This window comes from Lissotriton vulgaris, chromosome 7 (assembly GCF_964263255.1).
Source record: "Lissotriton vulgaris chromosome 7, aLisVul1.2, whole genome shotgun sequence".
In the NCBI taxonomy this organism is placed as follows: Eukaryota; Metazoa; Chordata; class Amphibia; order Caudata; family Salamandridae; genus Lissotriton; species Lissotriton vulgaris.
Window position 1 is genome coordinate 909,776,580 of NC_141695.1, and position 24,584 is coordinate 909,801,163.

Here is a 24,584-nt window from a genome sequence, read left to right on the forward strand (position 1 = left end):
TGCTATATCTACAAAAATATATAAAATGAATCAAAGTGGGAGGGAACAGTGGTGTTGATAGGGGATACGAAGGGGTAGTGGAGTCAGAGGGAGCCTACACACGGGGTGGCCAAGGTAAGCAAATGGGTAGTTTATTAGGCACAGGGTACGCCATTATACAAGGAGGTTCCACAAAATTTACACAGCAACAATACAGGGCGGTAAGCATGTTTATAGGGAAAATCCCCTTAGCATGGGATTCTGACAGGAGATACTCACATGTTGAGCAGAGAAATTAGCCCCTCTATAGCGCGTAGAAGGCCGGAAAGAGAGGCTGTTGGCAAAGGGTAACAATGAAAGTGGTGGGGGGGTAAAGGGCAGGGGGGTTGGTAGAAATGTGTAATGACAGGGAACTGCAAGAGAGGGGTGATGGTCGGTAGAAGGGAATTGGTAATTTATTTATTTTTTGCATCTTTGTATAGCGCAAACTCGACCCGAAGGTATTGGAATGCTTTACATGAGCACCGTATTTACTTTACACATTCAGTCAAGGGGAGATTAAGTAATTTGCCCAGAATCACAGGATGTGGACGCAAACCTGAGACAAGAACCCTGGGGCCTCATTTATGAGGCCTTGCGTCACTTTTGCGATGCGGATGCGTCACTTTTTGTGACGCATCGGCAGCGTAAAACATGCGCCTTGTTGCGCCATATTTAAAAAGTGACGCATCTAGGTAGATGCGTCACTTTTTAAACCCCTGCGCCGCATTATACCTGCGTCAGGTATAATGTATGCAGAGGGGGCGTTCCCCCGCAAAAAGCCTCGTAATAGTGACGCAGTGAAATCTATGAGATTTCACTGCGTCACTTTTAGGATGCGGTTGCGTCAAAATCTTGCGCCTGCCTCACAGCAGGCGTAAAACTGACGCAAGCCCTTTCACATGGGGCTTTCCCCATGTGAAAGGACGCATTGCTGGAGTTGCGTCACTTTTGTGACACACTCCAGCAATGCGTCACTTTTGCGCTTACAGATGCGTCAGAAATACTGACGTATCTGTAAGTCCTTGCGACATGATGCGCCATACATTAAATATGACGCATCATTGGTGTCGCAAGGAGTGCGCAGTGAAAAGTGACGCATCGCTGTTTTCACGCAGCGATGCGTCACTTTTCATAAATGAGGCCCCTGGGGCCTTATTTATGAAGGCCTTGCGCCACCGGTGCGTCACTTTTTCCCATTTTAAAAGTGACGCACCGGCGGCGCAATTCCTTCATAAATAAGGCCCCTGGTTTCCAGGGCCAAAGTCGGCAGTCTAGTTGACAGATCACATCCTCTCCCAAATATGGTAATATGGTTACAGAAGGTAGCGAGGGGAAGCAGGAGGAGGTGGCACTTCTGGGCAGGATGCAGCTGCATCCTTAGTGGCGGTGGATGTAGGATGGAGACAGATTGAACTTGAGGTGGCGGCTAGAAAAGGCAGGAGGCAGAGAGCAAGGGGGAGATTAAGCATCTGTATTAAGAGTATGCTAAGGTCAAAGGGAGGTGTTAGGAGGACGAAGTGAATGATGTGGGTAGGAAGGAGAGAGCACAATGGACGGTAGATGGAGCTGGCTGGAGGGGCTGGAGTAAGGGCAGCTGGTAGGCGTGGCTGTCCATGGCGGGTAGGAGTACTCTGAACAGGAGACTGCACTGCAAAAGGGGCGCCCAGGGGGCATTGAACACAGGCGAGAGAAAGCACAGCTAATGGAAGATGTGGGGTCGACGGTGAGACGCATAATAAATTGATTCCATTAAAAAGTAATCATAACTTTAATAAAAGTTATGATTACTGCGCGCTCTTAGAACCGGAGGGAAGGCGCTGAGCAGGGAGGTGGTTGGTGGAAGCCTTATTTGATATTATTCTCTTCTTTAAAGTCCGAGGGTCCACAATAATGCATCCTTACGGATGGTGGTGGAGCGCTGTAGATGGAATTGGGTACCCCCTCTGGCGTACCATAAATAAAGAAACCGTCAAGCAGTTGCATGTTGTTTTTGACAGCTGCATGTAATTGACAGCAGTGAGCAGAGGTCTCCAAAGCAGTAGTTTGAAGGTCACCTCTCAGGTCCGAGCTTGTGTGACTTTACAACTTGTACATTTGCAATTTTTTTCTGCTTGTATCTTTTATGTAACGCCCGTAATCCTAATCCTTATGTTTTGAAACTGGTTCTTATGTAAAGCGCGCTGACACCTTCGGGTAAAGTTCGCGCTATGTAAAATCGCATTAAAAAAAAAATTATAAATTGTATTCATTTTGGGAGTTTGATACAGCACGGACTTGGCCCAGATGCATTAGAGCGATTTAATGACACAGACTAATGTTACAAGAAAGAATAAGGCAATGTTTGTGATTATCTAGCGATACATGTACGTCCTACGAACATGTTAACAATGTATTGAATGTAACCCCCTCGGCGCAGGATTTCACCATTATTGCCTTTACTGCCTGTCCACTGTATATCTGTACTGTATATAAAAAAGTTTCTTAATAAAACCCGTTGAAATAATTTTTTTTAAAAAAAATGACATTAAAGAGCATATACGAGCTATCAGATAAATATCGAAATGAAGGATACATAAAATATTTATAAAACAAATGTGGACCATTTGTCTAACCTTCCAGAGGGAGTCAGTGTGAGATGAACAAGCCAAAATGAAGGAGAAATGGCAAATAACTGAGGCAGTTTGAGAGAAGTCTGTTCAGGAAACACTATGGGGTTGAGTTGATGGAGAGGGGATCATGAGAGACATGGGCATGGCTACCACCGAGGCAGCAGGTGCAGTAGCACCGGGGCCCATAGTTCCACAGGCCAAATTGAACCCTGATAATTGCTGTATTTTACTACCCCAACAGCAGCAAAGGGGATCATTTCCTTGTTTGCACCAGGTCTCATCACACCGTTGCTCCACTACAGTCAGGGGAAAGTGGAGAGTAAACATTAGAACAAGGACGAAGCAAAATAAATATAGCTAAAAAAAGGCCTTTGGGAAGCAAGGTTCTTTTAGTTCGATAATGAAGGTTGCTGGTGAGGATGTACTGGGAAGACTCAGAGCAAGAGATTTGCAGATTCTAGTCATGCTACCTGAAAAAAACCTTGGTATTAGCATGGGATAGTGTGACAGTCTGCTATTCACTGACGACCCTTGTGGGACTGCACTTGCAGCACTTGCTACACCGACTCAGGCAGGTGCTGTACATAAAACACGCCAAACTCTAAGCCAAGGTTAGGCTAGGGAAGACTGGTGCCAGCACAGGTGTCCCTAGTTCATTTTCTTTTCAGACACCCCTAACAGCTCCTGCTTGCATTCTTCTGGTAAATGTTTTAGTTCACTGCTTTTCCAAGGAGTGTTATTGCTAGCTTATTCGAAGTGAGATTCTCGTTTGTGATTTGAAAAACTATCTCTGTCTTCTTACCCACTGGCCTACTTCACATTGGTTGCCTACAAGAAAAAAAAAGGTAGAACGTCAGGAGCAATGTTTTATTTTTTTGTTTCATGTGTTTTCACAGTTGCACTATGACATATCATACCATCAGCCATGCTTGGCTTTTCTGTCAAAAGAGTGTTGCATTGTGGACCTTTGAGTTAACATTATAGGCTGAAACCCTCAGCATACAAGGTGCTGTTGGCTACAATGCCTAAATGGCCGGAGGTGTTAAACATGACAAGGAGCCACATGCCATCTATGTTATAAAACTGTTACAAAGTTGACGGGTTTCTTTAAAAAAATGTTTTTTTTCATATTTTAAAAAAGTACACTCCTCATATTTTGTGTTTATTTTTTCTCTCAGATTATGCATTAAAACAAGCATTAGCAATGCAAAGTGTTCTTCCTTTTGTGTAGTGGAAAGCCCTACACGATCAAGGCCAGAGCTACCTCAACAACCGCATCAACTTCTACGCCCCCAAACGCCAGCTCCGATCAGCCAGTCACGCCCTCGCCGCCGTCCCCCGCATCCGCAGAACGACAACAGGAGGAAGGTCCTTCTCCTACCTGGCCGCCAAGACCTGGAACTCCCTCCCGACCGACCTGCGCCTGACCCAGGACCACCTCTCCTTCAGGAAGAAGCTCAAGACCTGGCTGTTCGAGCAGTAGCACCCCCCCCCCCCAAGCGCCTTGAGACCCTCCGGGTAAGTAGTGCGCTCTACAAATGTCTTTGATTGATTGATTGATTGATTTACACTAAGTTTGAATACACAATAAAGGTAGAAAGGGTAGAAAATGGACAGCAGGTTCCCCAACACAAAGAGTAACAGACAGGTGGCAGTAGCAAAAGGAACATCACACGATTCCCACACACATTCAGGAGGTACAACACAGGTAGCTAACACACTAAAGAGGTACTGAGAGGAGTTGGAGGACTGTTGGGTGGTTTCTGTAAACAGACAGAAACACAAGAATTACCATACGTTCATGTACTTATAAAAGGATGATAAACTTTCACATACCTAGCGTGTTTTGCTTCATCAATGGGCCCTACATCTAGTAACAGGAAGCATCAAAGAGTACTACTGTTCACTGCATGTAAAATCTCCTACTTATGAGTTCCCTGGTTTTGAATTGGTCAATTTACATAATCCTAATTTTGAGATGTATGGAGAATCTTTCAGATGCTCAAATGCAAACTGAATTCACAAACAATTGCTCAAGTGCATCTTAATGATGTCCCATGGTTCACAAGAAATGATCCAGTGTAAATCTTTCTGAATTTGATGGCTGGTGCAATTATCAGATACTTATGGGCTTCTCCTCATTTGTTCCAACGAACATCTTGTGATTTCAGTGAATGCTTTGTTTGAAAACTGGTAAAATGGAAAAGTAGACTTGATATCATCAGGAGAAATGTTCAAGGGCAGAAACAATCCTTCGTCCAATAACAGGGCATACAGATTTTAGGAAAACTTAACCTACTCTTCTCCTAAATCCATAGCACTTACACCAAACTGAATTGGTAGTGGGTAAACAATAATTGACTTGAAAAACCTTTATTTCGGTAAAAATTTACCATAAAAGACAATCATATAAAACAATACATTTAAATGATTTGTACAATGAAATGTAAAATACATAAAAACAATACTGGCGAGGAATCCTCATATAGTAAAAACAGATCCGTACTCAGTCTACGTTTTGAGGCATTTCCTTCTGATGGACCAAAGGGCGCCCAGGTACTTGGCCATGGTGAAAACAATATGGTCTGACAAGTCAGTTTTTAGGACTCTGTAAGCGTGCAGACACTTCTTAAATCCCAGGTTTCTGCATAGAGGGAGAATCCAGTGCCTACGGATCCCATGGTAAGCTGGACAGAAAAAAAGGATGTGGGGCTCACTTTCATCCGAGTTTCTACAAGCAGGACATGTACTGCTAGGATCATGGCTCCATTTGGTTGTAAAAGTTTTGATGGGGAGAGAGCCATGTCTCCACTGGAGATATAATTTTCTCAGTACATTGGGATAGATTTTGTCTAGAGTAGGTTCCATGTTGTAGTTCACCTTATGAGAGAAAAAGGACGCTGTCAGGGACCCGGGATGTTGGTGGTTGAGAATCAGAGAAAGTTTAGATTCTCGGTATGACCTGGCTAGATCCTTTTTAGAGAGGGTATGGCACACGTTCTGGGGGTCAGACCACATACTTGAGAGGCCTACAGCCACCAGTTCAAGCTTGATATAGTAGAGCCATTTGATTTTTCCGGCACCGGGAGTGGCTAGGATCTCCCGTAGTCCTTCCCTGTAACTGGCCAATTCAGGGGTTGTCCATATTCTACGCCAGAAGGCCAGTGGGCGTAGAGCCAGGTCCTCATCAAGCGGGCATAAGCCAAGGTCCATCCTCAAAGGGACAAGGGGGGTGCTCGGTGGTAGCCCTACAAGGTTACGAATAAATCTATTTTCCACCTTCAACAATTTAGATGTGTTTTCGTGGCCCCAGAGTTCTGATCCATAGATGACAGCCCCCTTGGCCTGGGATTTATAGATCTGTAATGGGGGGCCGATCGGCCTAACCGAGGATTTGTTGTTTGCCACGAGCTTCATTATGCCTCCCGACTGCTGGGTCAGTTTCAGTGCAGCTTTTTCCAGGTGAGAGCTCCAGGTAAATTTATCGTTCAAAACAATTCCCAGGTATTCAAAGGTGTTTACCCTTTCCAGCTTGGTGTGTGAGATGCTTGGACGGAAGTGGAATTTCTGTGGAGGGTTGAGGACCATGAATTTAGTCTTGGTGGCGTTGATTTCTAATCCATGGGTCTCACAGAAGTCCACAAAGCCATCAAGGGTGCACTGGATACCTTTTGCCGACTTGGATAAAAGCAATGTGTCGTCAGCGAACATGATGGCTGATACCCTCTCGGAGGCCAGTTTCGGTGCGTCAGAGTTGGTTACGCCCGCTAAGTGGGCGATTACCCCGTTGACATAGAGGCAAAACAGGGTTGGTGCAAGCACACAACCCTGCCTTACCCCCCTGCCAACGGGGAACTTCTCAGACAGTTCTCTCATCCTACCGCATCTAACCTGGGCGTAATTACTAGTGTGGAGGCGTATTATCATTTTCAAGAGACCTTCAGGGACCCCCAGATTATCAAGGACCTCCCACAGTTCATTCCTCGGAACCAGGTCGAACGCTGCCCTCAGGTCCACAAATACGGTGTAGAGGCTGCCACCCTCCAGTTGTACTGTTTTCCAGTGTATCATGGCGAGACGAAAGACCTGGTCCACTGTGGAGACCTTCTCCCTAAAGCCTGCTTGAAAAGGGCTCAAGATGTTATAGTCCCTAATCCACTCATGTAGGCGGTTTAGCAAGAGCTTGGAAAAGAGTTTCTGGGAAACGTCGATTAGGCTTATAGGCCTATAGTTTGCAGGCAGGAGGGGAGACCCCTTTTTGAAAATTGGCACAATTTCTGCCCCTGGCCATGTGGAAGGGATTGGCAAACCCTTCAGAATAGAGTTAAATAGTACCCCTAGATAGGGAGCCCAGACATTAGGTTCATGCTTGTAAAGATCGCCTGGGAGCCTGTCTAGGCCCGGCGCCTTACCAGTAGACAGGGAGGAAATTGCCAGAGTGATTTCTTCTAAGGTGAAGCCCTCGATGTCAGTTAGCCTGTTTTTGATGTTGGGGGTCTCTCCACCATGTTCACTGCTTCCATTGTCACTGCTATGTGGAAGGTATAAGTTTTTAAAGTGTTCCTCCCAAACAGATGGTGCTATACAGGCCTCGACTGCTGCAAGTGGTTCAGACGAGCCGTGCCTGACAATTTGCCAAAAGGTCCGTGAATCTTGGCAAGCGAGGGCGGCTGTTATTTTTGTCCAATTCTCCTCGTCCCATTCTATTTTTGCAGTGTGGAGGGCAGATTTATAGGCTACTCGTCTCTCCCTGATTATGATTGGGGTATCTCGGGCTTTCAGTGATTCCAACAGAAGGGTTTTTGCTTCCCTGCAAGAGGCGTTAAACCAGGTCACTCTTCTCTTTTTGGGCTTACGAAGCCGGGCCATTGGGTTCAGTATTTCTGCAAGATTGGTGCATAGCTCCGAGTGGATGTTAACGAGGTCAGCTAGTTGTGCCTGAGAGTCCAGGCTACCCGTGGTGTTAGTCTCTGATTCGCTAGCTAGATGGTTCACGCAGCACTCTACTTTTTCCAGGGCAGGGGCGATTAGTGCATAGAGTCTTTCAATGTTAATGTGATTTTCCAGCAATTTGGTCCATTTTATTCTACGCCTATTGCTGGTTAACACTAAGTCGGACTGAGACGGGGCATTGGGATCTACCTTCTCTGATTGTCGGTAAGGGATCTCAAACTTTAGTGAAGCAGATTGTGGTCACCATCATATCTGGTGATGACTTTAAAGTCTTTCGCCCTCTTCCAATCCCTGGTTGACACCATTATATAGTCGATCCTTGACTCGTGACCCGGCCTATTAAAGGTGTTTTTAGGCGGGATATCACCCTCCATCCGGCCGTTACACGCCCTCAAAGAGTGACTGAGTGTGAGGGACATTATCTGAATGGCGAGGGGGGAACATGCCCTGGTGACTACATCTGTCAAGGAAGGAATGTCCCATAGGTCATCCTCCTCGGCCGATATACCTTCCATGTAGGGAGGGAGTGGTTCATATTGTTGGTTAAAGTCACCACCTATGATTAAAGGGGAAGAAAAATTGTGTGTATCAAGAAAGTGTGCTAGATCTTCCACTGGGCCCGATGTTGCAGCAACCCCAACTGGCCTTGAATAAAAGTTAATCACTACAAGCTTCCCTCCACATGGCCATTCTAGGGAGACACATTGGAAATCACAAGAATTGGTTTCCATAGGTGTGGCCCTGCAGGCCAGGTGGGACCCAACCTAGGTCGAAGGCCTCCTGAAGGGCGGCCCTTTCCCCCCCATTTCGCTTCAGTACTAAAGGTCGCGAATCCCTGGCGGCTAAGTTGTTCTCTAGCCCAAGTCTCTTGTAAGAGACAGATGTCATAACCCTCTACTAAGTCTATCCAGTCAGGGGTATCTACTTTGTTAGCTAACCCAGCCACATTCCAGGATAAAATGGAGAGTATGCCATGAGCCTCTGTTGTGCTTCTGGTGTCTAATGTTCCGAGGCGCCCTAGAGCTACAGATTTCCCACGCTGGTTAGGTGGGGGGGGTGTCCAATGGAGCACTGTTTGGTGTGAGGCTCTGTGGAATGAGGAGTTTATGTTTCAGCCTCTGGTTAGAATCAGCAGTTGCACCCTTGGGAGAGCATGTGATTTGTCTATCTGCCCCTGCTCTAAGATTATTTGGCACTGTGTGTGCTGGTGTTGCTGGGAGAGATGTACCAACCGTATGTGTGTTTGAAATACTGGTTATTGGTGCAATGCCCGAAGACTGGGTGCAGTCACAAATTGGGATGGGTGGGGGGGGTACAGTGTTTAGTGAGTGTGGAAGTCAGTCCACTTCCTCGAGACAACCATATCTATTGGAAGTCGGGACCCCGTTCCATCCTCCGGGTGTGTCTGCCCACCAGTTACTTTGTACTCCCCAAGTGTGTTTCCTCGCCTGCATCCTACTCCAGTTCCCCCCCTGAACTAGAGGGGCACGTGGTGGGTAGAAGAAGGTGAGTGGTCTTGGTATTATTGTTGCAGTTGAGCTATGGTTGATCCATGAGTAAATGGTGTGAGCAGTGTTAGAATCCTCAAAGGAGATTATCACACAGTCTCCAGAGGTGGACTTTTGTGTGGTCCCTACCCAAGGTACCCTCCGTACCATAAGGATTTTGCTCCTTAAGTGGGTGGGGATTGGTTTATTGGTTTCCAACCAGTGGATCACCTTGTTCTTAAGAGAGGCAAAGTTTTCATGCTGATTGTATATCAGTTTGGTTACCCCAGTCAGCACCACGACATAGGGGCTAACCTCAGGGGGAAGATCTACAAATCCCCTTGATCGTATAAAACTGGTGCTGGCTCTCTGCGATGTTGGAGGATTTGTGTTCTGGCCATTATGCCTCACGTTGGGGAGTTCGGTCGGGACAGGTGTTCTTTGGGCGGGTTCAGCTAGGGGGGGTGGCAGAAGGGGTGCAACCCCCGGTTGCATAACGTTTGACATTACCCCAATGGGAGGATTATGGACATCTACCTTGGTTCGGGGTTTGGGTGTTGGTTTGACCTTGGGTGTAACATTGGAAGTGGTGAGGGAAGAGCATGCAGCAGGTGGAAGTGTGTTAATAGATCCTGGTTTCTTGGCCTTGGGAGGAGGCCGCGAATTCGCTGCTGCTTGGGTGGTAGGATTCGAGAGTGCAGCTGAGAGCAAGGGTCCATTTGTGCATGTAGATTTGGAGTTCTGCATAGTAATGGTTGCCAGGTTTAATATACTTTTTTCTATTTCTAGTAGCTGAGTCTCTATATGTGTGAATCTCTTTTCTATTGGGGAGAGTAGTTTTTTTTAGTGTTTCCCAAACAATAGTGAGAAATTCAACATCCTTCCCTTTAATAGAGCATAGAGGGGTCCTGCAGTGTCGCTTTCTATAGTAAGATCGTTGTTTTCTTGAATGACTACTGTGTGAGGGGGGATGTTTTCTGTGCATGTTACTAGGGTAGAAGATTTCGGTGTTGGCAAGTTATCACAGGGAGGTGCCTTGGTTGGTAGCTGCGCCTTCGCCACTTTGGCCTTTTTTCTTGAGTATGCCGAGGTAGGGTTACGCTTCCTTTTGTTGTGTGGATGCTTTTGTGCTATGGGTAGATTACCACCTATTTCTTGTGAATCAGGGGTGGGTTCAGCTGTCGAGAATAAGCCCTCGTCACAACCCTTCTTTTGGTCTACATTCGCACCCAGATGGGAATTTGGGTGGGCGATAGGGTTTTGTAAAAGTTTCCCCTGTGGGGAGGGTGAACTTACTACTTGTGTAGCGTGAATATCGGCGTTAGTAGCAATCAGGGTGGGTGTGGAGCCTAACGGCCGTTCTGGAGTTTTCGCCCAGGCAATGGGGCCAAGAGAGGATTTTTTGGCGGCAGTTAACTCGACTGACAATCTTCTTGCAGCTTCGAGTTCTAATGAAACCCTGTGTTGCATCTTGGTTATTTCGTTATCAATGGCAGTGTGGGTCCTGGTGATGAAATCGTCCAGGGTGCCATTTTTTAATTTTGATTTGGCAGCTCTGTCTCTAAACTCACGGGTTGCCATGCTGGGTTCTATTTGAGAGGTAAACTTGAACATCAAATAGAGTGGCCCAGCCCAGTCTCTAACTGCCTCTAACGGCCTAAAACGGCCCTGTCTTTGCCCAGTCTTAGCCCGGGCTGCGTCCCGCGCTGCGGGAGTGAGATGGCGTTTTGTAGGTTGCGATTTGGGTGGGGGGTGGGCCAGCAGGGAGAGTGGACCGGAAGCTCTTCCTTGGTCTCGCAGGGACTTCTGGGAAATGAAGTCCCTGCATGCTCGCAGCCCCGCTGGTGCCTCGCGCCCCTTACCGCCTTGCCGCCAAGGACCTTGCGTGTACTCCCACGAAGCTGCTCACACCGGAGCTCACCAGCGAAGCGGCACCCGCGGAGCGGGTGCGGCGAGGAGTTGCCTGGGAGCCTCGTGTGCTAATGCCAAAGTGCGCTGGTGCAGTAGGATGCCTCTTTCTCAGAGCCTGGACCCTCCGTCCAACAGTAAGTGTCCCACGGAATGGGGATTGCAGGTACGCTTTAAAAATCCTTTGATGGGCGGGGGGCGGGCCAGCAGGGAGAGCGAACCGGAAGCTCTTCCTTGGTCTCGCAGGGACTTCTGGGAAATGAAGTCCCTGCACGCTCGCAGCCCCGCTGGTGCCTCGCGCCCCTTACCGCCTTGCCGCCAAGGACCTTGCGTGTACTCCCACGAAGCTGCTCACACCGGAGCTCACCAGCGAAGCGGCACCCACGGAGCGGGTGCGGTGAGGAGTTGCCTGGGAGCCTCGTGTGCTAATGCCAAAGTGCGCTGGTGCAGTAGGATGCCTCTTTCTCAGAGCCTGGACCCTCCGTCCAACAGTAAGTGTCCCACGGAATGGGGATTGCAGGTACGCTTTAAAAATCCTTTGATGGGCGGGGGGCGGGCCAGCAGGGAGAGCGGACCGGAAGCTCTTCCTTGGTCTCGCAGGGACTTCTGGGAAATGAAGTCCCTGCACGCTCGCAGCCCCGCTGGTGCCTCGCGCCCCTTACCGCCTTGCCGCCAAGGACCTTGCGTGTACTCCCACGAAGCTGCTCACACCGGAGCTCACCAGCGAAGCGGCACCCGCGGAGCGGGTGCGGCGAGGAGTTGCCTGGGAGCCTCGTGTGCTAATGCCAAAGTGCGCTGGTGCAGTAGGACGCCTCTTTCTCAGAGCCTGGACCCTCCGTCCAACAGTAAGTGTCCCACGAATGGGGATTGCAGGTACGCTTTAAAAATCATTTGATGGGCGGGGGCGGGCCAGCAGGGAGAGCGGACCGGAAGCTCTTCCTTGGTCTCGCAGGGACTTCTGGGAAATGAAGTCCCTGCACGCTCGCAGCCCCGCTGGTGCCTCGCGCCCCTTACCGCCTTGCTGCCAAGGACCTTGCGTGTACTCCCACGAAGCTGCTCACACCGGAGCTCACCAGCGAAGCGGCACCCGCGGAGCGGGTGCGGCGAGGAGTTGCCTGGGAGCCTCGTGTGCTAATGCCAAAGTGCGCTGGTGCAGTAGGATGCCTCTTTCTCAGAGCCTGGACCCTCCGTCCAACAGTAAGTGTCCCACGGAATGGGGATTGCAGGTACGCTTTAAAAATCCTTTGATGGGCGGGGGGCGGGCCAGCAGGGAGAGCGGACCGGAAGCTCTTCCTTGGTCTCGCAGGGACTTCTGGGAAATGAAGTCCCTGCACGCTCGCAGCCCCGCTGGTGCCTCGCGCCCCTTACCGCCTTGCCGCCAAGGACCTTGCGTGTACTCCCACGAAGCTGCTCACACCGGAGCTCACCAGCGAAGCGGCACCCGCGGAGCGGGTGCGGCGAGGAGTTGCCTGGGAGCCTCGTGTGCTAATGCCAAAGTGCGCTGGTGCAGTAGGATCCCTCTTTCTCAGAGCCTGGACCCTCCGTCCAACAGTAAGTGTCCCAAACAATAATTACTTGTCATCATAAAATGTAGTGGGGGTCATATTTTTGATCTTTGAAGGATAAGAGTCTATCTCAGGGAGAACAGCAGGTTACATACAGAAATCAGTGGCAGGTACTCACCCCAGAAATCTACAGTATCAATTATGATAATGCATTCATAAATCAGTAATAAGAGGGCAGGTGTGTTGAATTTATTTAGGTTTAGCCCAGTCTACTGTAAATAGGTATTAAAAATATGTGTTTTGACCTACAAAGCAGAGACCGATATGGCTTTACAGTTACTTATCCCTTTGGTCAATCCTAAATGAAATAAATCTGTAGAAGTAGTTTTTGATGGGCATAAAATATACTTCAGTCTTTCTACTGAGGTTCTTTTTTTTAAACTATAACTTAAATATATCTTAAGAGGTTTATCTGTTTAGAAAATTAAGGACAAATACATAGAGAAAGTTGTGAGACTGACTACATAGATTAATTTGTACATCTGGCACAAATCTCTAACTTTTTGGTAATTCACATAGAATTCCAGGAGTTCTCCCAAGAAGTTGTAATTGCCACAACTGCCAGGGATCTGGAGACCTGGAAGAGGAAGAGTAGTCTTTACTGTAAAAAAGAAAACACTGAATTCTTAGTGGCTGTCTCTAAATATTTGCTAAAAATGCACTTGTCAAAGCTGCACCTTCCAAAGGTAAATCAGTATTTGGATCCTTTTTTAGGGCTTAATTTAGTATTGACTTTCAGCTGTTGATACGATGATATTAGGTGGGCAACATGCTGAAGATGTTTCTCTGCCTGGCTGCAGAAGAAAAGTGAGAAACTCCAAAAGTTGGTGCAGTAAACCTTAATAACGGAAGAGGTTAGTTGGAATTAAAATGTGAACAGCATGCACCTTAACATGTTTTTTCTGGTCTCGTCAATTTTTCCACAAATATCCTACTGCAAATGTCAGCTTTAGAGACATGGCACATGTACCTTTCAATCTCAAAGGAGGAGCAGAGCAGTGTTACCTCCTCTTTTCAGTTCTTTTAGTTATCACCATGAGAATACTGGGCATTACCATTAGACAGGAAGATGGAGATCATTCCTCGTAATGTGGGGTATTAGCTCAAGGCATCTGGATAAACCTGGATGGCCTCTTCCTATTAAATAAATAAATTATTGGCAAGACTAATGGAGGTTTTTGAATTGTTCTCCAGATCATTTTGTTACACAATTAACTGAAACAATTTGAATGCATTTTAATACAATCTGAATGACTGTCAATACAATTTGAATGAATTTAAACAACATCAATTATATCCTCTTGCCATTTGGAACTTTTCAACAAATGATCTTAAAGATGGTGCAGTAAGAAGGGAAACAACACTTACAATGCAACTTTTACAACGCACTACCTTTACAACGAAACTTTTACAATGCAACATCCATTACAACGCATGCCATTATAACGCAATCATTACAACGTATGTCACTATAACGCATACCACTACAACGCATGTCATTCCAAGCAGTCATTACAACGCATACCATTACAATGCATACCTACACTATCCAACACTTACCCTACTGTTGCACCCCCTGGAGTTAGAATAGTAATATTTACCCCTACACTATCCAATACTTACCCTACTGTTGCACCCCCTGGAGTTAGAATAGTAATTTGTACCCCTACACTATCCAACACTTACCATACTGTTGCACCCCCTGGATTTAGAATAGTAATTTTTACCCCTACACTATCCAATACTTACCATACATGCAATGTAATGGTATGCGTTGTAATGGTATGCGTTGTAAATGTAGTATGCATTGTAGTGGAATGCGTTGTAAAGGTAGTTTCAAAGAATTCGTTGTAATGGCATGCGTTGTAATGGAATGTGTTGTAATGGATGTTCCGGTGTAAAAAATGCGTTGTAAAGGTATGCGTTGTAAAAGTATGCATTGTAACGACATACATCCCAGTAAGAAACATGAATTGCTTTGGAATTCATATCTCTCAGAAAATCTCCAATATTATACACATCAACATTAAGAAACTCCTACCTAAAATCCATGAAGATTTTGATATGTGGTCTCTGCTACAACTCTCACTGTGTGGACAGGTAAATCCTGATTGGATGAAATAATAGGTTTTTTTGTTGCTCCTCTTTCCTTATTCATCCCTGGCAAGTCGATAGCATGCTTTAACTTCCTGAGAGATGGGAAACTGCCATACATTTCTTTCTGTGAAATCCAGTTGAAGGTCTGAGAATTTACATGAAGTTCTCCAAGCTTCCAAAACTATTTGCTGACCTTTTCTGCTCATTCCATCTCTGACTCTCGACTTAATCATTACTAAGTATGGGCGGAAAATCTGTTCCGCTCGCGGATTTTGCAGATTTTCGGCAAATTTGCAATCCGCGAGACTCGCAAATTTCCCGCAAAATCCGCGAGCGGAGCGGATTGGGTCAAAAATTGAAGCTGACTTTTGTAACTATTTTAGAATGGCGCCGGCAAGCTGCCAGAAAGCTGCCAGAGCCATTCTAAAATAGTTACAAAAGTCAGCTTCAACAGGAAGCACTAATAGATGAAGTAAAGCAGGTGCTCGAGTTGAAGCTCAAATTCAGTTACACAATCATTAATCACCCCAAACTTGGGGTGATTAATGATTGTGTAACTTAATTTGACCTTCAACTCGAGCACCTGCTTTACTTTATCTATTAGTGCTTCCTGTTGAAGCTGACTTTGTAGCTATTTTAGAATGGCGCTGGCAGCTTGCCTGTGCCATTCTAAGTGGGGCTGAGGGCAGAAGGGCACAAAGTGGGACAGAGGGCAGAAGGGGACAAAGAACGAGTGGGGCAGAGGGCAGAAGGGCACAGAAACGAGTGGGGCAGAGGGCAGAAGGGGACAAAAATGAGTGGGGCAGAGGGCAGAAGAGCACAGAAACGAGTGGGACAGAGGGCAGAAACGGGTGGGGCAGAGGGCAGAAGACCACAAAAACGAGTTGGGCAGAGGGCAGAAGAGCACAAAAACGAGTGGGGCAGAGGGCAAAAGGGCACAAACACGAGTGGGGCAGAGGGCAGAAAGGCACAAAAACGAGTGTTACAGAGGGCAGAAGGGCATAATAAACGAGAGGGTGGCAGTGATGAACCAGAGGGCGCATCACCGTCGCACCCATAAAAAACCCCACGAACACGCAAAGCGCCCAGCGAACACGCCAAAACACCCCACGAACACGCAAAGCGCCTCGCGAACACGCAAAAACAAAAATATCCACAAATTCGCAAATTTTGCGGATCGCGAATTCACAAATCTGCAAATTCGCGAATCGCAAATTCGCAAAATTCGCCCATGCTTAATCATTACCAATCAAGGCGACCTCATCAGCTAAGACCTCATTCTTGTCTACTGGTCAAACAATTTCTAAAACCCTAACACACTGACATTCAACCAAACCAAAGTCTCAGCACAACTAATAAAAAAACATTAATGGATTAGAGATGTCAAAAAATTGACCATCAGTCCCTGGTGACATGATAACATTACACATATCCTGTGTGAAAAAATGGATTATTGGTTGAAGAGGTGAGAACCCACTGAAAAAAATAATCACAGTCCTTGTCAGGATGAACCACAAAAGACACTAAATAAACCTGTGCTTAACCTTCTGGTAGCTTGGCACCTAAGCAGTCAGGCCTAACTTTGAGGCAATGTGCAAAGTATTTATGCAGCACTCAAACAGTAATAAAGTGAAAGCACACACAAGCTAAACTCCAAACCTTTTTCGAAAAATAGAGTAAATGTTAATCCATAAAATGACACAAAGACTACAAAAATCTAATCCGTAGAACCGGAGTTATGAATTTTTAAAGCTGAAGGTTCCAAATAGTGCTAAAAGACACAAAGCACCAACTGGTCACACTGGACTGGGGCAAAGCCACAAGATCAGGCTGATCGTGACAGAACATGAGCTGGATACAGACCAGCTTCGCCCTGCAGGAAGCTTTACCTTCTGATTTTGATTTGGGGCTGTAGCAGTGTGGCCCTGTGTTGGTCTGTGTTTCTCCACATTGAGGGCCCGATGTAGGTAAATCCGATTTACCGACTCTTAAATACCGAATCATACCGATTCGGTATTTAAGAGTCGGTAAATCGGAAGTAGGCAGATGTAGGTAATTCTTATTTTAGAATTACCGATTCGGTAGGATTCGGTATTTACCAATTCGGTAAATACCGAATCGGTATTGCCCATTGATTCCTATGGGCCTTGAAGCCCATAGGAATCAATGGGAAATACCGATTCGGTATTTACCGAATCGGTAAATACCGAATCCTGCAAGGGTGCAGGGGGTGTCACTTTGACACCCTCTAGCACCCCAAGTACAGGCTTGTGTGACATGTGGCACACATACATGCTCTAAGGGCATGTCTGTGGTCACATGGCACAGGTGTACATGCACAGATGTGCATGTAGACCTGAATTCGGTATTTTACCACCCAATTGTATTGGGTGGTAAAATACCGAATTCTGAAGGCCTGTAGCACTGTAAACAGTGCTACCTACATCTGGGAGTTACCTAATCGGTAAAATTACCGATTCAGTATTTTACAGAATCAGTAAATTTACCGATTTGGTAAATTTACCGATTCTGTAAAATAATACCCCCTACATCTCAATCACCAAATACCGGTCGGTAACGGCCGAATTCGGCCGTTACCGACCGGTATTTGGTGACCTACATCGGGCCCTGAATCTGGATAGACTTTGAGTTGGCAGCTGAACACCTATGTAGGGCTCTGTACAGCACTAGATCTGGTGAAGCCTTCGGTGAAGAAGTGTGTGGTGTGGAGGTGTGGGGCCCTCCCTCACTCTGCATTGGATCTGGTGAGAGTTCCAGTCAGAAGCAGAAGGGTGGGGCTCTACTGGGATTAATTCGGTGTTGGATCCGGTGACACTTTCAGTGGGGATATAAGTGGCTCTGCAGGGCCCTGTGTCACGCTGTGTCGAGTCTGATGAAACCTCCATTTAAGCAGGGAGACGTGGACTCTGACTCCAGCCAAAGGTCCAGGACCTTGAAGATGCCACTTGGGGGTCTGGACCTGCTCCACACTTTAACACAGAGACCAGAAGTGGGGACCAGGTGTGGCCCAGTTCTGCCTGGTCAGCTGGGAAGCAGGAAAAGCCTGAGGAACTTGTATCCCTGTAGTTTACACAAGAGGTCAGACAACTGACCCTTGGAGTTACTTATGGGGTCCTGGATTCAAGGCAAGCAGGCCCAGCCTTTCTTCAGGCAACAGGAAGCAAGGTAGTCCATCTTTTGAGACATCACAGGCCCAGGTTTGTTCTAATTTCAGGTTTTGGGAAAGTCACTTGTATGCCCAGGGCAAGCCTATGCATGGGGAACACTCTTTTGTCTTACTCTAAAATTGGTTCTGGTCAGGTCCTGCCTTTCCTCTGGGTTTGGCTCCAGCTTTGCCAGTAAAGTAAAGGCAAGGGTAGGCCTGGTGCCAGATTCTTCTATGTGGCCAGGGCAGGCCCCTTTGAAGTGTAATCAGTACAGGGACCGCTCCTCTCCAGCCAACCAGTCAAGAGCAAACCCACCTCCAAACACACTGGTCCTTTGTCCACTGTCTTGGCAGAATATACACCATTCTAAAGGAGAGCCATTAACAGCCACATTTGGCTTAGGCATGAAAACACCAACTTTACAAAAGTTGCATTTTCAAATTAGTGATTTAAAATCTGACTTGACCATGAGGTTGCATTTAAATTCCGATTCCAATGAGTTATTGAATCATTTTTCTACCTAGTCCCAAACTTAAATTATGTACTATAAGGAGTTATAATGTAACCCATTGCTTTCATATAGGAGAGCCAGCCTTGCCAAAGTGAAAAACTGCATGGGAACATTTTCACAACCAGGACATGTAAAGCATCAAATATATTTGTCCTATTTTTTTAAATTTTTAAATACCATGCAGCCTGCACTATTGGCATTTAGTGCCTGCTGCAGGAGTGACGTATAAGTATTAAAAATGAAGGTTTAGACCTGGCAAACAGTTTATCATGCCAAGTCAAAATAGCTGTTTAAAACTGCCATTGCAGCCGTAGTGCCATTTAAAACAGACATTTTGACCTGGCAAAACAAATCTTTTGTAAGTTGAGGTGTGGAAAAATCCATACCTTTCACTCAGCACACTTTTATAATGTCCCTAAGGCTTCTGCTCAATTATGCAACAATATGGATAATAAAACAAATTTTCAATTAATCAAAAAACATAATCATTTAACTCATTACTTCTTGTAATGAGTAGCACAGACTTTCTTCAGAATTTTTGTGTAAAACACAACATGAATTCAAATCTGTATTTGAATTCATGCTGTGTTTTACACAAAAAATATTGAAGAAAATCTGTGTTATTCATTACAAGAAGTCATTCATTAAATGGTTAAGTTTTTTGATTAATTGAAAAAAAATGTATTATCCATATTGTTGAATCATTGAGTAGAAGCCTTAGGGACATTATAAAGGTGCGCTGAATGACAGGTACAGTTTTTTCCACACCTCAACTCATTGTAGTATCACAGGTCTTTTTGGACTGGACCTTAAGCACACAGCAGCACACTTTGACTAACATTGATTACAGTTATACATTTCGTTTAGATATTGCATCACAGGTGTGCAGGTTGGCAGCCCAATTTTTATATCACAAAACAAATCTTTTGCCAGGCATAAACCTTCTTTTTTACTACTTATAAGTCACCCCTAATGTAGATCTTAAACACTCATATGGCAGGATGCATGGCATTTAAAAAGTAGAACATGTGTGTTTAAGTTTTACATGCCCCAGCAGTGAAAAACTCCCTAAAGCAATTTCTCACTGTCTATCTCTTCCATAGACTAACACTGGGTTACCCTATTACACTTAAAAATGTATAATTTTAGAAGGGACCAGATAGAGATATGCTGTTTATATGCAAATGAATTGTAATTTAAAATCCTCTTTAGTGGTAAAGTTGGATTTTAGGTTACCATTCTTAAAATGCCACTTTTAGAAAGTTGCCATTTTTGTGCCCAAACTAACTGTGCCTTCTGCCAGTGTCCTGGGCCACATGACTGTGAATGGCTCTTCTGTTATGGGTTGTATATTGTTTCCAGGCATTGAGACAACAAAGGCCTAGGTGTGAGAGAAGTGGAGCTTCCTGGCATGATGGGTGGGAAGGAGTTGTATCCTTCCCCGATTACACTTCAAGGGGCTCTGAGTGCAGCACACACAAAGGAACCTGACACCAGGACTGCCCTTGTCACACTAGACAGCTTTATGGCAGGATCAGGGGAAGAACTGACCAGAACCAGTTTTCAAGATAGGGCAGGCCATTCCCCCACACTCACCAGAACACTGATAGAGATGTGGAAGATTCAGAAGAAGGACTGCTGACTGGGGAAGTGGGATTGCCATACTGAATGAATAAGGAAGATTTGACCTGCTTGCCTTAAACCCAGGCTACACAGAGTGAGACCTCCATGCAACTGCCCAGCTTCCCAGCACCAAAAGGATATGCCTGGATCTGACTGAGCTTTGAGCCCTGCTGCTGCCCTCTTCTGAAGTGAGTCCTAATCCCCAAGAACTACCTTCCATGTTCCTGGACCTTAGGCTGGATTCAGCTCCTCCTGAAGCAAAGCTGAAAATACAGACATTTTGGGTTCGTCCCGACTGTGAAGTGACCTCTCGAAGCCAAGAATCGACCACCAGAGATGACTACCAACACAAATTCCCATCTGAGCCTGCTCTTCGTGCTGACAGCGACCACCTGCAACGACCAGGAACTCGAGATCTGCACTTTGTGCCAACAGTGGCAGTCAGCTATGATGGCCAACACAGCTTCCACAATGACCAGCTTGTTATGCTACAGCAATGGCCGCTTGCGATGCCTAACTGGCTCTTTGGGCTACAGCAATGACTGTCCACGATGCCCAGCCTCCTCCTCGTGGCCTTTTCCAACACAAATGGCACCCTTTGCTCTGGACTTGAGAAGGTAATTGCTCAGCAGGATTAACCTGGTCCCTGTATCTGACCCGAGTTCCATGGCATTCGGTCCGAACATGTGACTTTCCCTTGGTCCACCACAACACATCCTGTCAAGTGGATCCTGTTAGTATATCAAAAAGAGACTAGCTAGAGATGGGGTTAGTCTGACATTATTATTATTATTTTCATAGCGACTCAGTATCGTTTTGCCAATTGGCAGTGGCACCTGTTGGGTGTCTTTGGAAAGCCCTCACCCACCAACCTAGTTGGTGGCATGCTTCATCATCGGGCCCACCCAGTGACACCTAGCGTGTCCCGGGTGTGCTTCGACGCCTGATTACAGCGGAGCAGGTATGTCACAGTGTGTGCGGTGTAGGGTGTTCAGGTATGTGAAGTTAAAACGGCTTGGCGGATGGTCCCTGGGGTAAGGATACTTTATTAAAAGGGCCTCCGTCAGCGGTTAAAAATAAGGCTGTGGGACGTTAGAGGCGGGTTACGACTTCCTACGTCCTTAGAGTGTCAACATGCTTCAGCCAGTGCCTTATTACTAATCTGGCTTTCTTCAGGACAATAAAATATGAGTGGGTTAAAATAGGGGTTGTGTAGTGTAGTCTATGTGTCTACACGCCCTAAAGTGTATCTAACTGTGAGAGGGGGGATTCCCTTCTCAAGATCACCTGAACATTTAACATTAAAGGACAGGTACAAGACAAACATGGGAGAGAAAGAGTCACTAGAAAGTATTGAACATATATTATGGCAGCCGACTTAATAGCGAATTAGTGCAGGCTATGAGCGGCTCAAGTGTAATGATACTGGTGGTATCATTATTGTGGAATCGCACTAGAACTTCGAGGGTGAAGTGATTTAAAACAGCGGTAAAAATACTGCAGTGAATGGTGAAGAATTTTGGCGCAAGGACCATGTCTTACGCTTTCAAGGCTTGTTTTTGCTCCAAGGTTATTGAAGTGGCAAGGGGTGGCCCTAGTTGGGAGAAAGAGGTAGGACCACTAGGGTTAGGAGACCTGTGGGAGAAAATTTGGGAAGCGCTTACCTATTGTAGTGATGTACAGCATACTCACAGGAATTCTGGTCAGCACCAGCGTGGGACCTGTTGTGCCTCCTTCGCAGAACCGGTAGTGAATGGCTGCTGTTGCCGGTTTTTATACTGTCGTTGATTGAATAATTGGGGGCGCCTGGGGGAAACAGCAATGGTGGAAAGACTCGCAGAGCGGGTCTAGATAGCGCTCAGGTGTGTTCCCTTCGTGGCCCGCTGATGCGCTGTGGTGTGCCTGATCTTAAGCGCCTGCGTGGGCGTGAGATGCTGCCGGGTGCTAGGGCGGCCGTGAATCGCGCATGCGCGGCCGGGAAGTGGTCCGCGCATGCGCCGTGGTCACCGTGACAGTGATCAGCGCATGCGCGGCCGAGAAGTGGTCCGCGCATGCGTCGTAGCGTGTGTACTAGAGCGCGAATGGGCGGGTGTCCCAGCTCGCGCTAGCGCTTAGCTACCTGCTGCCCTGGCTCCTAATAGGTGACCGGGGCAGTTTACATGGCAAGATGAATAGCGCTTGAGACACAAGGTTGTTCTCAAGTGCTAGTATGGATGAATTAGCAAAGTGTATGTTACCTACTGCCCTGGCTCCTGATAGGTGACCGGGGCGGTTTACATGGCAAGATGAATAGCGCTTGAGACACAAGGTTGTTCTCAAGTGCTAGTATGGATGAATTAGCACAGTATATGGTGGTAGCGCCTTGCTAGGAGATGGTAAAGACCAGGGGGCATTGTATATCATGGGAGGCAATGTTAAGTGTTGGTCAGACTGGGTTACTCAGTAGAGTTCAGGTAGGTGGCTCTACTGAGTAACCCAGTCTGACCAGAATTCCTGTGAGTATGCTGTACATCACTACAATAGGTAAGCGCTTCCCAAATTTTCTCCCACAGGTCTCCTAACCCTAGTGGTCCTACCTCTTTCTCCCAACTAGGGCCACCCCTTGCCACTTCAATAACCTTGGAGCAAAAACAAGCCTTGAAAGCGTAAGACATGGTCCTTGCGCCAAAATTCTTCACCATTCACTGCAGTATTTTTTACCGCTGTTTTAAATCACTTCACCCTCGAAGTTCTAGTGCGATTCCACAATAATGATACCACCAGTATCATTACACTTGAGCCGCTCATAGCCTGCACTAATTCGCTATTAAGTCGGCTGCCATAATATATGTTCAATACTTTCTAGTGACTCTTTCTCTCCCATGTTTGTCTTGTACCTGTCCTTTAATGTTAAATGTACAGGTGATCTTGAGAAGGGAATCCCCCCTCTCACAGTTAGATACACTTTAGGGCGTGTAGACACATAGACTACACTACACAACCCCTATTTTAACCCACACATATTTTATTGTCCTGAAGAAAGCCAGATTAGTAATAAGGCACTGGCTGAAACATGTTGACACTCTAAGGACGTAGGAGGTCGTAACCCGCCACTAACGTCCCACAGCCTTATTTTTAACCGCTGACGGAGGCCCTTTTAATAAAGTATCCTCACCCCAGGGACCATCCGCCAAGCCGTTTTAACTTCACATACCTGAACACCCTACACCGCACACACAGTGACATACCTGCTCCGCTGTAATCAGGGGTCGAAGCACACCCGGGACACGCTAGGTGTCACTGGGTGGGCCCGATGATGAAGCATGCCACCAACTAGGTTGGTGGGTGAGGGCTTTCCAAAGACACCCAACAGGTGCCACTGCCAATTGGCAAAACAATACTGAGTCGCTATGAAAATAATAATAATAATGTCAGACTAACCCCATCTCTAGCTAGTCTCCTTTTGATATACTAACATATAAACCGGGGATCTGGACTAGCTTTCTGGTCCTCTCTCTCCCTCTTGATTCTCGCAAGTGGATCCTGTTGCCAGGTCGGCCCAGCGTCCATGTGCAGATTAAAGTCAGTGACCCCGTATGCCCGTGGGGGCCACCTTGAAGACTGCATTACTGCCATACTAAATGTGCCAAAGCTCAAGTGCGGGGTAAAGACAACAACCCTGTATGTCAGAGGGGAGCCACAGCGAAGAGTGCATTACTGCCATACCGGTCGGACCATCGTTACTGTGTGGAGTAAAGATGATGACCCCATATGCCAGAGGGGGCAGCTGTGAAGATTGCATTACTGCTGTACTGATTAGGCAGTAGATTGTGTGTGTGGAGTAAAGTCAGCGGCCCCATATGCCAGAAGGGGCCACCATTAAGAACAATGGTTGTTACCTGGTTTCACAGATGCCGAAAGAAAAATACGCTGTGGTGACTTGTAATTGTCCGAGCCCCGACTGAAGCATCGGAACCCGAGCGATCACCCCCTACCTGTGGGAAGGAACAGAGGAACAAACCATGTCATATGAGGAAGCACTCTCGGCGGCCAGTCGCTGCCACTAGAAAGGGAGAGTGGTACTCTCCATAGCAGCCACTGCAGACCTCTGCAATGTCCAAGTGTGGAACGCTCTCAGGGACTCCGGGAGGCCAACTCCTGCAGGAGCGGGTAAGACTGATTGCAGAGTGAAGAACCCAAGGGAATCTTTTCTGCCTCATAGCGCTGTAGGCGCTGGAACTCATTTGACATTGGAAGAGTCAGAACAAAACTCCTGGGACTCAGACTGCTAACCTGATTGTCACCTATCCTCAATGAGGAATAGCTAGTTTCAATAAAGAGGGAAGTAGGACTCAGGGACCTATATATCCATCACTAGAGTACTAACCTCAGGGGATCTGTGTGCATTATTTGAGCATGCCGCATTTCACTTTGTGTTCATATGTAAATGTTTTTTCATAAAAGGAAGTGTTTGTCTAGTCAGTCAAGTCAAGTTATGTTATGTTAATAACATTTATTAGGCGCAAACAGCTGCCCCAGCAAAGGGGCGTCCTGGCGCCAGATCATGTACACAACACAACAGGTCAAAACTGAAAGGAAAAGAGATCAGATAACAGGGGAAAACAAATGGGTTTTGATGGCGCGCCTAAAAAGAGTCAGGCTAT

At 46.6% G+C, this 24,584-nt stretch overlaps 1 long non-coding RNA gene across 1 annotated transcript in view; it reads left to right on the forward strand.

Annotated features, from left to right (window-relative positions):
* The first annotated feature begins 1,540 nt into the window (after window positions 1-1,540).
* LOC147702678 (uncharacterized) overlaps window positions 1,541-24,584 on the forward strand; it is a 235,579-nt gene continuing 212,535 nt past the window's right edge. Inside the window, exon 1 of the long non-coding RNA XR_015297241.1 lies at window positions 1,541-1,744. This is a non-coding gene — a long non-coding RNA (uncharacterized LOC147702678). The remainder of the gene's footprint in view (window positions 1,745-24,584) is intronic.